At 34.7% G+C, this 15,122-nt stretch overlaps 2 protein-coding genes across 2 annotated transcripts in view; one reads left to right on the forward strand and one right to left on the reverse strand.

Annotated features, from left to right (window-relative positions):
• The window catches only part of LOC132698536 (zinc transporter ZIP11), a 120,235-nt gene that overhangs the window by 30,625 nt on the left and 74,488 nt on the right, over positions 1-15,122 (reverse strand). The window lies entirely within an intron of this gene.
• Positions 1-15,122, forward strand: part of LOC132698535 (excitatory amino acid transporter 3-like) — a 39,666-nt gene that overhangs the window by 1,016 nt on the left and 23,528 nt on the right. The window lies entirely within an intron of this gene.

The following is a 15,122-nucleotide window of genomic DNA, read 5'->3' on the forward strand; positions in this document are numbered from 1 at the left end:
TTTGTTTCGGATGTTAACAAAACAGAAAACTAACGCTGAATATTAATTTGTGTAGCACCAAAAACAAAGAATAGACTGTTTAGACTATCACGAAAAACGTTTTAAACAATTCTTGTGACTCATTGTTATATCTGATCATTGTTATTTTAATTTGTTCAATGCGTTCTTTTGTTTTTTCGCCAATTCTGCCTACCTAATAAGTTCTTTAAAAGACCCAAATGATAAAGTCCTACATTATTACATTTTTAACAAGAAAAGGATAGACAAGCTATTAAAAAAATCAAAGCTTACCATAGTATAAAGGTGTTTTCTTTAACATTTATTATTTTTGAAATTGTAATTGTAATAAATCATTAAAAATGCAGTAAAAGAGGCTATTTAAAAGTAAAACAACCCAATATGGCGTCTATAAGAAAAACTGTCGTACATAATATAACGAAAATAGACATTACAAAGATAAAGACAAAGATAAGATAACAATTTGAAACACTCGGTATAGAAATTCCGAAGCAATTTCGTTGTCACAAGCGCAACGACAAAATGCGATATGGTTGCGGTGGCAGTTTAGAAAATAACTTCCACACACCACGTGAGTTCCAGCGGGTTGTGTGAAAATAAGAAACAGGAAACTGCCTACGTCACGCCACTTTGCATGAGAGTATTGTTCTTGTCGGTGGTGACATAATGGTCTGAAAAAAGCCAGTTTGTCTAATGAGAGTGCAAATGTACCTCGCTGCGATACGCACATACACAACATTTTAAAAATATTTTACAGTTTCTTGCTTATGTAACATATAGTATAATAGTGCATGGAAATTATCAAAAAATAACACACAGGGAAAAAAATACAAAACGAATTTAGTAAAAGAAGCGACCAGGATTGAGCCAAGTGTCAGTTTTAAGCATCAGCTCGTTAAATACTATTGCCACCCACTTCAAGTGTTCTTGGTACTTTAGTCACGGGTAGACTTAGTGAAAGGTTTCGATATTAACTCCGGCTAACTAAAGTACCGTTTGTTGCACAACTTACTATTAGCGGTCCAATAGATTAAACAATATTTTTCTACATTTATCTAGAGTATGTTTCGCTTTTCGTATTTACATTTAAGCTCACACTATTCGCTGGTTGGAAAGCTTTTATGTAATTTCTAATTGGCTGCACTTTTCCTAGAAAAACACTAAAAAGCGGTTGTTATCCTCGTTCGCGCTCTTAAGAAATTCCTTAACCATAGGAAACGTTTGTGTAATTCTTTGTCGACACCTGCGATTTGGATGAATAAGTTGAAACAAAATATGCCCGGTTTTTTTACACCTCTGAAACCGCTTTTGTTACGGATACGAACAAATCCGTTGCAGTATGACGATATTATTGAGAAATTAAAATGCAATTCCCTTATGCACAGCGTATTGCGATGTCCCAATTGCCCGTCGTTCTTCACTATAACCAAACTGAAGAGAATGTCCGCAAAACCGTACAAAATCAAAAAATTAATTACGATTTATTAAGCAAAGTTTTGATTTGTTATTTGCTTATTCCTATGGATGATCACGAACCTTGCCTTGTACATTCGATTTGTCATTAACAGATTTTTAAAAGACTCCTTTATAATGCGAAACGAATCTAATGGTACGTACTGGTCAGGACAAATGTCCTAAAACCGAATTGCTACACAAAATTATTCCCCTGGGTCAAATAAGACTTTCGGATAACTCTTGTAATCATTTAATATTCCTTATAACGCATTTTCGATTACACCACGTAAAGTTTCTGGTTGAAGACTCAGTATTTCGTCTCAAATATTATGCTTCAGGTGCCAAAAATATCACATAACAGACCCACAGTTTCCCTAGCAGTGCCCGCAGTAGCACAATTTGAATTATATATGGGTAAATCTTAAATAGTCAATCGGCTCCAGTGAATCAATATTTCGATCGGTACCTATCGATAATTTTAACCCTTTGTTGTGAACTGTAAGCTTCGATATTCCGTATTCCATTATAAACTAAAAACAGGAAAAAATAACAATACCAAAAATTAAGTTATTTGTATGTTAAAATGGCATTGAGAAAAAAAAAAGAATGTTTATTTTAAAAGAAAAGATCAAGAAGAAATGTTTTTATAGAAACAAAATTTTCCGCAACAAAAGTTTTTTTTATAGGACAATCGACATTACCTTTCGTCGGAATTTCCCTTTACCCTTTAAAAGTGTCCAATTTGGAACACACTGTACACATAGTGGGATATATTTTTATATTTCCTTAAAATTGACACTTCCATAAGCAAAATTGATGGATTGAAGTGTCCGTTTACGGGAGCTTTCACCGTATTTTATTTACTGTAAATTTTGTTGTCTTTAGTAAAGTAAGTGCTAAAAAGGAAAACTTTACAGCAATAACAAAACTGGGTATCAGAGGGTAAGTATTCGAAGCATAATTCACATTGCTTACGTAATTAGAGTTCAATGTTCTAATTACATAAAAAAAAACTTGTGGAATGCATTAAATGTTTTGTAAATGTAAATTACAAGTAAGTACATTGTTGGTATTATAACGCTTGGTAGCATTGAGAGTTATCAACAGTTTCGCCCGAACGCAGATTTTCAAGTTGTCGGTAAGCATATATCCAACTGACAAAGACGTTCAAGGAGGAATCAAAATATTGAAAAATATACAGAGCGCTTCGTTTTTAAGTACTTGGATAGCTAGTGACTAATCCAAGTTCTAGGTGATTGAAAAATGAAACTCAATACGCGGTAAATGCGGGAAACCCCGTGATGCTGATTAATGTCAAATTCCGTATTGGAAAATCAAAGCATAAACGTCTTGTATCAATTTCGTATTCATTTACTAAGGAAGAATACTTTGACTGGTATTAGTTACTACTGAAATTACATTGCGGTTCATGATCAGGCAAATATCGGGAACAGCGGTGAGTGTCTACAAATGGTGAAGAAAATACATTTGCGCGTCACAGCACACTACGCAGAGAAATGAGGATGAAGAGGATAATTTATCAGAACTGTCGACGCTGAGCGTACGCTATCAGCCACCGGATAGATGAGATAAGACATTACACATGTTATCTTCCTTCTGAAAATACTTCCAAATCCAAAATCCAAATTTGATATGACTAGGTTTTAAACTGCTTGAACTGCTGAAGTACTTTTCTATATTGTATTGTTCCGATATGAAACAAATACTCTTCTGCTACTATAATATGTTTCTAATTACATAAAACGTTTTTATTATTGTGTTTAATAAGTTGCGTATAAAGAGCATTAACAGTGATACTTCCGAAAATCGATAAGGTAACGGTAGGTCCTAGGGGACCGTCGTTGATCAGCGTCGAAAATATTTTTTTTTTGTCTGTTGGACCGTTCTCTGTTCTCATCGGCGTCCATTTGAACTGAGGGATTCTGAAGCATTCTAAAAAAAGTTTGCAAGGGTCTACAAAAAAGATCATTTTTCAAAAACCGTTTACGAGACCAAAAAAATTCTTCAACCAAAAGACGCAGAATATACGGCTCCATAAACTTTTATTCTTGACAATTGGACCAGGAAAGGTGGAAGATCCAGGGCTATAACATTCAATTGCGAATTGAATTCAATTATGTGCAGGGTGCAGCGTGTGTCAATTATGGGTAAAAAAAATCTAAAAGACCCTAAAAATTGCCGTTTTCGTGGATAAATTATAATATAAACATGGTTAGAGAGAGAGAGAGAGAGAGAGAGAGAGAGTTTCAGGTTTTGTCCATCATACAGGGTGCGCGAGGTACTTGGAATAATGTAATTGGAAATCGTTATTACTTGTACAATTTTTTCTATTCATCAAAATTTGTCGTGACTTCGAAATTTGGCGACAAGTAAAAGACGCTTTGTACAGGGATTGTACAGAATATAATTACTTCAATTTTGCGAATTTTCGAAAGCAATCTTGTTTACAATCCCTCAATCTTGCGGATCCGCGAAAATGAGAGCTTTAATTCCACGGGCTTGCAGGATAGGATTTTCTACTCGAATAGTTCTTGTACAGACAGATGAATGACAGCGACATATCTGAACTTGCTGTGCGATTGCGTCCGAAAACTGAAGCGAGAAATATCGGAGTGGAAGCGTAGGTTTGTTTAGAACTAACCGAATCGTTAACGTTCCATCGCCACCCCGTAAGGGTGGTGCAACGGAGTGCCGCGGGGGGTCATCGACCGCGAATATGTCACTCTAACTGTCCGCAAATTCGCGGACTGCCGCGCCGACCGACCGTCGATTCCGGGAATCGCCGCCGCGACAAGACGCAAGACCCGCCTCTTGCCGGCCGCATTCCACGCATTCACGTGCGCCCTGTATATACAGGGTCCCAACTAATTCATAGGGACAGTAATAAGTCTATCGGCAACGGTCGGTATATCCCCCAAATTTCTGTCGGTTTTAAAATTGTTACTATTTTTGCGCTCTACCCGATGAAATAAATACCTTTTGCATTTTTTTATGATTGTAATAAAGCAGAGCGTATTTAAAAAAATTTCAACTGATGATACTAGCATGATATTAGCATACAAACGAGACGTCGTCAAATTTAATACCGCCATCTAGCAGAGGTATTGCTGCGACAATGTCGTATTGGCTTTAAGGCATCTCCCTAAATAAACTCAAAACAGAAATAAAAAGTAATTTTAACCGTTGCGGAAAACGACCGTTACTAAGTTAATTGTAATTTCAAATCTGATCTGATCTTAAATCTAATTTACAAGATTGCCGTATTAACTTTCAAATTCGACGCGACGTATCGCATGTAAGCTATCATCATCAAATTATTTCTTAAATACGGTCTCGTTTTTTTTTATATTCATTACAAACAATACAAAAGTCTATTGACCTTAAGACACCCAAAGAAAAAAAAAGATGAAAAAAAAATGCAGGTATGCCATGTTCAAGGGTGCAAAAATTAATAAAACTTTTGGTGTTGCCTAAAATCAATCTATTTCTAGATATTTAAAAAAAAGAAAACTTAGATGATTTTTATAAATCACCCTACCTCTCTTTCCGTGCGGGAACGGCGAACTGAGATAACATTATTTAACCCAAACTTGTGCATTTCTTTCAAACCATTAATCCGGGCATATCACATTCTACTGTCACTTATAATAAGATGTTGGTAATGATAACATTCTCCGCGTACTATGTGTTCCAATTGATAACTTTTCCTTCTTTGATGGTCTCGAAAAGTTCTCGATCTGTTAGGACACTCTCTGCATTCGTCGTAGCGTCCACATTTCGAAGGCTTAAGTTTTATTAATAGCTGTCACCTTCAATGTCCAACCCTCCACTCCATGTAACAGAACGGACCGGGCATAACAATGTATTTAAGACCCAAGTTCAAGTTTATTTCACTCCGGAACCTACTAAGTTTTAAGAAAGTTGTCCTTGCCTATTTTTTTATGTGTGCCAGATATTGAAATTGTGCTACTTCTTGGATTTCTTCTCCATTCTCCTTCCTATGTTAATTTTCAGGTCCAGTTCCCGACTTGCATCATTATCCATATTCAATCGGATTTGGAGATCATTAGCACTGCTTGCCAGATACGAACAGAAAAATAAACTATATGGCGAAGATAAAAATGATAGGGAAGAAGATTTAAGCCAAAATATATAAAAAGTAAATATAAAGACCGATCGGTATAGGCATGTGAATGAATTAAAATAATAATTTTCTGTTGGCTACTCTAAAATGCTCAATTGTCAGTGTCACTTTAGAATTACGCAACACGTTGATAAACTGTTTTAGTCACTCATTTATTAAGCGCTCGAACCGGATCAAATTCGTGACTAGAGTGTCGGCTACAAAAACAATATAATAAAATTACAAAATTTTCGGAATCGCAACAAATTATATGCCAGTATTTAAAAAGTCTTCCTAATTTTTAGAATATCTTGTTCGACCAAAAGAAAATTATTGCGAAGGATTGTTTGTTTATGGAGCTTGGTATGTAACTGTGGATTTTGGGATCAGCTACGTCCTTCATAGCGATTAGAATTTCAAAGTGAAAACTTCGTGTATTCAACTATCGACGGAGAATTGTATTTGCTAGGCAGTTGACTTCACGGCCGGTAGTTTTAGTATAAAAATTAAAGTGCTGGACGTCTGCTAAAACAAAAAAACAAAACTGCTCAAGTTGGTGTCGCATGTCCCCGCGAAATCTAAACAAAAATAAAAACCGCAACGTCGATTAATGTCTATATTATTTCGGCGGATAATGGTAGCGACATCTGCGACCGATAGCCGTAATTACAACAATTATCGTTAACACGCACGAAATGTTTTAAAAATATAATGGCCGTACGGCGACGGTTTAAAAAAAGAAGGATGTAGTGGTTAAAAGTGACTTCCTCTGGAAGTGCGTTCTTCCTCATTGCACGAGGCGAGGAACTCGACACGTACCAGTTTTTTTTGGTTCGAAACGCACCAATGGTTTCAAATAGGATAAATTTACAGGGTGTTTATTAATTATTTGAGTGCCGACAATTAATGGTGTGAATTTAAGAAAAATATTTAAGAATTTTAAGAAAAATATCATCATACGCCTTCAATTTTTCAGCTGCAAGGCTTTAAAATTAAAAAAAAAAAACTCTTATCATAACTGTTTCATCACTATAGACATTTTAGGAACTTTAGTACCCACCTTTTAATCAATAAAGAGCATTTTACGACATACAAGATTTAAAAATTAAAAGAAAAATAGTAAACTAAAAAAAAAATTGTGGAATCTTAATTTTTGGAGCAAATTTGATTCATTAAACTAAAAGAACTAATATAATTAATTTTAATCGTAAGTTCATTGAAACTGTTTTGATATTTTGTTTAAATTTTGTGTGGAAACGGGATAATAATTTATTTTCCCACTTTTACCAGTGACATAGGTACGACATTTTGAAAATATTTTCAATTATACAGGATGTTCCGTAAAAACGTCGTGTTATGTATAAGAAATGTGTATATGACATCGTAATTGCTAATGCATTTTTATGTCACGCTAACTTATGGGGAAAGAATAGAAGATAGTTCAGGAACTTCATTTCCTACAGATTTTTTAAATATGATATCCTGTATCCAACTACTTTATCTTTATCGCTTACTGTTATTACTTCTCCACCACAAAAGTATCCCTATACCTACAGATTCAAGTGTACTGGTCGTTTTTAGTAATGATTTACAAAAATATGTTTATTTAATATATCGCTACCTGGTGAACCCTGAATATAAAATAAATGCATTAAATTAATAAACACCCTGTGCACCAGTACGAAAAGATGAACAATTTATTTTCCGGGTAAAGAAAAATAAACGTATGTAAAAAACATATTTGTTGTGGGTCGTATTTTTAAATACCGATTAGAAATAACACCAGACATATACAAAATTTACGAGTTGATAAACGTTACATTTTTGTATTGACCCGTTTCTATATTTGTCGGTTTCGTTACGCGGCCATTTAGATAACTTCTGAATGATAGAATTACAGAAATTCGTGTAATGAAATATACGACACGCGTATGCACCGTGTGAAATTAGTTATTTGTGCCACTGGTGCAAAAAGTGCACATTTGGTGCACGGAGCATGAAGTGTCGAGGGCCACCATTGCAACAAAAATACTTTTTGCACGTGTTCAATAATTACTACTATTCTTACTCTCAGATTTAATGATAAGTGCCAGTAACAATTATGTTCATGCGTATACTCAAACTACAAAAGCAAAAATGCTATTTAGGTGAAATCCGAAGTTAATGAAATGTCACTCGCATTTCATTACAAACAAAACAAAATGTAGAACACCATCTACCCATTTTTTGCACGAGTGCATTACTCACGATGGTATAAAATAGTTACTCGTGTAACTAGTACGGAAAGTTATATTTATACATTTTCTTGTAATATAAAATTTAACTTATTGTAAACTGACCATCCGAAATAATTAAACAAAATGTGAAAACATATTTTGCGCTAGTGCAAAAAGTAAAACTTTTGGCACCGCAAAGGGTGTGAAAGGTCGCAATATGATCCAAGAAAAAACATTTTTTTAATATATTTACGATTCGATTTAATTAATATGAAAATGCCAATACATATATACTTAAACAATTTATGGTTAGTATATTTTGGTTAGTTTTGCTTAGAAGCAGTAGTTTGAAATTTTCTATAATATGTACACCGAGTGACTCTAAAAGCTAGACAAAAAATCTACCCCAAATTCCCTACGGTAACACGTGATCCAACCCAAGTTACATCAATGCAAAAGTCAACGATTTCTGAGATTCAGTGTTTGAAAAGTTTAATTTGGTTTCAGATTTCTGTTAAATATTTGTTGTAGTTAGGGTTATGGAATTGACCGGTCAAATTTTTTTGTGTTAATTGACCAAAATAATTTTAAAAATACCGTAAAATTTATATTTATTTATATTGTGCGTCACGTCGCCCTCGCGTAGTTCTGGAAACCAAATGGAGTTGATGTTATTACTGGGATTCCCCGAATCGCTAATTATCTTAATCTTATTCGGATATTTCTTGAAGAAGGTTGTAGGTAAATTGGACATCACAAACGCGTACAAAATAGATATTATTATTAAATAATGGTAGATAACACTCTACAATTGCGAGATGTTATTTAAAACATAATAATATAATAACTCTACAGATACAAATTCAATTTCTAGAAACGCCTTTTACAGAAAAAAGTATAAAAAATCCTGCCGAGCCCAATATACAACCATTATTACTAAAATGATTTACGACAAACCAACACCTTGAACTTTTGACTCTCTGTATGCCCCGAGGTATTTCAGAAGACTTTTCAACTCCGAAATTTAAGGGTAGCATATTCGCGAACTTTTTAGAGACCGCATTCCTAAACATCACATGTTGATAGGCAAGATTGACAGTGGCAAAAAAACTAAATAATTTCTCAGCTCATTTCGCACAACAAATCACCATATTTAAAAAGTTGATCATCCTGCGTATTTATTGTCCATCAAATATAAAAATGTAAACTTGTATAAAGTATTAGTATATATGTATCGATATCTAATCAAAAATTCCGATGACGTCTATTGCACATCGTGTGATTACAGCTCGTTGTACGAGAGATAGAGCGAAATCGCACACGGAAAAAAATGGTGGATGCGCAAGACAACAAATCCGCGATTCGATGTTGTAAACGAGATTGTTGATATAAACGAACAAGAATCATTTAATTAATAACCCGAATTCACGGTTTCACAGCGGAATTCGAGTTCGCGCGTAAACTACCATATATGGGGGATTATATAACAATAATAACGTGAAAGTAGCGGCAACGTTGTGAGATCTGATAATTAGCACCCTAGACCAGCTAAGTCGATGACTTGGGGGCTCTTTAAACTTTAAAGGACGACACGGACGCATTGTTAAGCAGACTAGGCGCGATATGCGGCAAAAACATTGGCCGTCAGAAATTCATCGTTTATAAGCTTTGTTCATTCCACAACCTTAGAGCTTGTTGCTCCCTTAGAATACGGCAATCAGCTAAATTGTTTTTTTTTTGCAGGCGATGAAAATTTTGACGAATTTGACAATCCATTAACCAACGACAAAAATACGAGCCCTAACAACTAAATGTTCGGACGATGTAAAAAATGATAAAAAAGACATTTTTATATCTATTTAATTTTTTTTTGCACAGAAAGTGCTATCGTAATGAATTATTGTTTATTTCGCATGAATTACATAGCAAAATAGCGGAAACATATCAAATTTGCTGACAAATAAATATTCGAAGAAATCAATGCATTGATGGTAAAATGTAGTGTGCTTGGATAAATGAGATGTCAGTTCAGGTTGTATCTTTCAAGCTTGTATAATAGTTGATAAGAAAATGACGCGTGGTGTTGCAACAAACAAAAAAATCCGAGAAATTATCATATCTCAGTACTGCAGAGGTAAATCAATGCAAAAAATTTCAAATGACTTGAGTATTACAAAATCAACAGTCCGGGATATTATAAAAAAAAGTATGGAGAGACAGCTAGTGTTAGCGTTCGTGGTAGAAGTTCAGGCCGACCCCGTAAAATCACTGAAAGAGATCGTGGTATTCTGGTCAAGATTTGTAAAACTAGCAGACGAAGCGTCTTACGACAAACTCAAGCCCAATGGAACCACGAGGCAAACTTAAATGTCTCCAGGGAATGTTGTAGACAATGGATGAATAAGTCTGGTTTGAGTTTTTATAAGGTAAGTTTAGAATTTTTACTGTTTCAATATAAAAATTATTAACATTCTATGAGCTATTTTTGTTAAAGGCAAAGGAAAAACCATTATTAACGTCTATTCAGAAAAAAAACGTTTGGATTGGGCAAAATCTAAAATATCCTGGACAACGGAAACGTGGAGTAACGTTATCTTCAGCGACGAATCAAAATTTGATATGTGTGTAGGCGATTTTCGAAAAAATGTGATTCGTACAAAATCAGAAGCCTTTCACAAAGATTGTCTAAAGCGCACGGTAAAATTTCCCCAAGGTGTTATGATATGGGGGTGTATGAGTGGTAAAGGGGTTGGCAACTACGAGTTCATTGATTGTACTGTAAATGCATTCCATCAATAGAACGAACTTTTGGAAATGAAAATTTTATATTTCAACAAGACGGTGCGTCCTGCCATACTGCGAAAACAACAAAAAAGTGGTTTTAATATGAAAGTTTTATCGTGGCCATCAAGTAGCCCCGACTTGAATATTATTGAAACTTTATGACATCGGATGAAAAAGACTTTGCGTAACAATCCTTAGCGTACAGTTCCAGCATTAAAGGTAAAAATCACCGAAATTTGGAACACTTTCACCCCCGAATATTGCAAGACTTTGGTAGATTCCATGACAAAACGCGTAAAAGCTGTTATGCCCGCGCAAGGTGATGTTACTTCTTATTAATGTTCGATTTAAAGTAAAAGATCTAAATGCGTCCGAATATTTATTTGTCAGCAAATTCGGTATGTTTTTGATATTTTGTTATGTAATTTATGTGAAATAAAAAATAATTCATTACGATAACACTTTTTGGAATAAAAATAAGTGCGCGATTTCATTTTTCAATCGAGAAGACAAAAAATCAATTTAAAATAAGTATTCTTATTATTTCGTACAGCGTCCGAACAATTAGTTGTTAGGGCTCGTATAAGTATTAATATAGTAGACGAAACCAGTAGACACAACAACATCAAGCAAGGTTGACAAAATTCTATCATGCTGTAGTTGGGCATTTTAATTTTTACATTACTCATATAAAATCCTTGATCTAGACAATGACAATATATTTGCCTATTAAGAACGTACCCAACCACATATCTAATGCGCCAGGAAGAGAAGGAGTCAAATGAAGGCAAACTTACCATAAATGGAAATAAATAAACACGAGCTTAACCAATCAAATTGAAACAAAAAAGTAAAATGGAACATAAAAAATAATTAAACATCATTAAGCAGGACTTGATGCACGGAATGCAGGTGGGTGTCGTTTGGAGAAAGATTGAATAATGTTGATAAAATATACAAAAAAAAAATAAATGGAAGTTTACTTCAATAAATCAAAAAGCTATTGTATATAATCAATAAGGAGAAAATAATAGATATTCAAAAAACAACAACGCGAATTGCTAAAGAAAAGCAGAAAGCACTACTTGAAACAAATGAAAAAATAAATAATTGGATTTCTATCACAGATTTTTTTAGGTATTGTTTAAATGTATAGAGTGAGTTTGACCTATGAATAATAATAAATAAAACACCTTACGCTATAATACGAACCCGACGTTAGACAATTTGTTGTTTTTTCCTGTAAATCGAGTGAAAAAAATCCGCTCGATTTTATTAGAAACGATTCTGATGCAATTGGTGAATAACTGTCATTAAACCTATAATAAACAAAAAAAGAACATAAAAAAATGTTGCTGTTACGGCGCGTTCAAAGGACCTCGCAACCAGAACCCAACCCATGCTCGGCTCCGGAGCCAGCCGGTGGTCGTGATGCGGTTATTATGAAAGAGCCCAGTGACAGCTTGTTAGCAGTAAAATTTATGGATTTGATGCCATTACACCTGTACAGAGTAAAAAAAATCTTCCTCATGTAAACAGTGAAGAGTGTGTGACGCAAACACATACGACTAACGGTACTGGGCAAACCTAGACGCGTAGACACCAAGCCTTCCGATATAGATTTAATTTCCTTTAATGGTTAAAGCCGAGAATTCTACGAATACATACAAAAGTGGTCTAAGTCCAAAAAAAAAAGCGGCCAAAGAAAACGTCAAACTTTTTCAGTCTGTACAATTTCATCGATAAATAATGTCATTTTTTTACGCTTTCCTCCCTACTTCCAAATTGACATTACTCAATTAAAGTTGTGAAATCTGACAGAGAGAACAAACAAACTTATTGCAAAACACCATAAGCACATACACAAATGCCTAGCACACAGCCAGTACATAATGGTTATCATAGCCTGGAAGCTACAATAAATTAAACTTTATAAACTGAAATACTGTATGGAAGGTGGGGAAATTTGGAAGGTTCTATAGGCGTTCCCGGAAACTATAAGAGTTACGGTGAAATAAAGGTTATTCTCTTGCTTTTTTTGAGAGGAACTAACTCAACGATGACACAAGAACGCGTTGTCGTGTTTTCTTTCTAAGCTAAATTACAAAGTTCATTTTTTTAAGATGTGGATTAAGGTGAATATCCTTACTTTTCAAGTTACAAAATAGTAGATTATGCAACAAACAAAAGAGCGGAGCAAGTGTTTGACAAACGAGTGTTTGAAGAAGTTTGTAAACGTGTTGCATACCATAACTTTTTTCAGTTTTCTAGTACATTTTTGGAAGACACCACAACGTGACGAATGACGTGACCATAGGAAGTGACAATCGTCAAAATATCATCACAGGTTACAATCCAGTGAAAATATCCAATCACTCCATCACTCCCTAACCAGTTACTAAAGAACCGGAAATAATAATTTGCAATTAAACAAAAGATGATTATACTTTCCTCAGATACTTTTTTGAACAAATTGAAACATCATTAACAAATTTTGAATATGAATATCGAAAGTTACATTTTACAAAATAAACTGACAGTTTTAGCTGTAATTATTATATTGACGTTTCTGGTTTTTATAATTTTAGAGTACTTCATGGCAAAATACTAACAAATTTAATAATTTCTTCAGCCACTTTTTCTCTTCAAGTCATACCCAGATGAATCTCACCCCAATTATCATGAACCAGTGCCGATCTGGCCCCTGTAAAACATTCGGATGCCACGCCGCTGACCGCGCGTCCTGTGGCATTCTTACGCGTCGCATTTTAAATACGATCACTTCCGTTATGATTTCTGAATCGTAATTGGATTGTTGGACGGTTTCTTTAAAAGATCTGCTTTGGCTTGGTCGCGTCGCATCTCTTTTTCTCTTCTCGAAGCCGCCGTTTTCTCAAAAAAATCATCGTTTATCACGGATCATTGGTTGAGCAAACGACCGATAAGTGATATTTAAGTTACTTTTTTTTATACTCGGCGGTAAAATGCAATACGAGTTTGACATAAAAAAGGGTTCCTCTTGCCTTCGTGACTGTCTATTGTGCTGCTACGAACCACTATGTATAACTTTCGCAAAGTAATAGAATTCTTTCGCGCATGCCTCCTCTATGCCGTTCAAATTAGCACTTGACCTTACTTTAAAGTCATGTCAAACTGCATTAAAAATATGAAAAAAATTACAGGAACACAACGAATTAAAGCAAATATTTCGGGCACCCTGTATGATGGACGAAAACCATATTTACGAAAATTGTAGCACTCGACGCGGCCTACGAGACTGCGTAAACAAATTGTCCCATTTTTACCAGGACAATTTCAGGAAATTTTAGCTTTGGGTTTTTTGCCTATAACCGAAACACCCTATATACCTGTATTAGAAAAAATGCCAGAAACCAAAGTTAAAAAATAAATCAGGATGTTCTGTTAAGCCCAATTTTTACACGCTACATGCAGTGATGGATTTTTACCTCAACGCTAGAACTCAAGTAGTTACTTGCAAATTTTTGAGACTTTTTGTACATTTTAGCATAGTACGATATGCGAAATAAAAAGCCAACTGAATCGTAGTATGTTTATTCAAGGAGTACTATATTTTTAGATTTTTACCCATAACTGACACACGCTACAACGCTGGTCTATGAATTTTAAAAAATACTTTTCGGCCCCAGAGCGAGGTCTGAAAAATAGCTGAAAATCGAAAAAAAAAAAAAGAAAAGATCGGACCGACGCATTTTCGAATAAGTTTCGCGACCCGTGAAAAAGGAAGAAAATTTCAAAATTTTAGACAGAACATTCGGTGCAGAACCCGTTCAGAGAACGGAGAAGACACAGAGTTCTTCCGTTAGATATAACAGCACTAAGCCAAAAAAAAACAAACTTTCTCCGAATTGTTCTCAGACATTAAAGCAAATCCATTACGCAAAATCGGCATCTTGCATCCCGGCTTCGGATTGATTTATGGAATGCCCCGTATAGACTATAAATTGTAAGGCAAACAACATTTTTACCGCAATATACTTTGCACATTAAGATATGAGTATGCAAAGTGCGTGAACGGCCTCGAGAACTTGCAACAAAGTATACACATAAAATATATTTCACAAAATGGTATTATATATAGAGTGGAATGTCGGCGAAAAACGGAACAGTATTCTATCGTCGCGTGAGATCCACGCTTTGGTACGCCGAAGTCTGTGAGTCGTTAGTTAGTGAACTGCAGGAAAAAGAAGAAATAGTGGAAACGATTAAATAGAAAAAATAATGGAATGACTATGAAAGGCTCAGTATTTGATGAAATGAAAATTTGGCAAGCATCTGGAACAAAATACAATAGAAACCAAAAATTTACCAATGCCCAGAGAGTTATAAAAGGTGGCGCACAAGAAACGCATATACTTTTCTTCTTTTCACTTATAATAATAATATTATACAATATAAGATCCAACAAATCACGTAAAAAATTGTTTGACGTACCGGCAACCATCATGCCATGTCACATTTGACTT

This window comes from Cylas formicarius, unplaced genomic scaffold, assembly GCF_029955315.1.
Source record: "Cylas formicarius isolate icCylForm1 unplaced genomic scaffold, icCylForm1.1 PGA_scaffold_2__14_contigs__length_35257938, whole genome shotgun sequence".
Classification (NCBI taxonomy): Eukaryota; Metazoa; Arthropoda; class Insecta; order Coleoptera; family Brentidae; genus Cylas; species Cylas formicarius.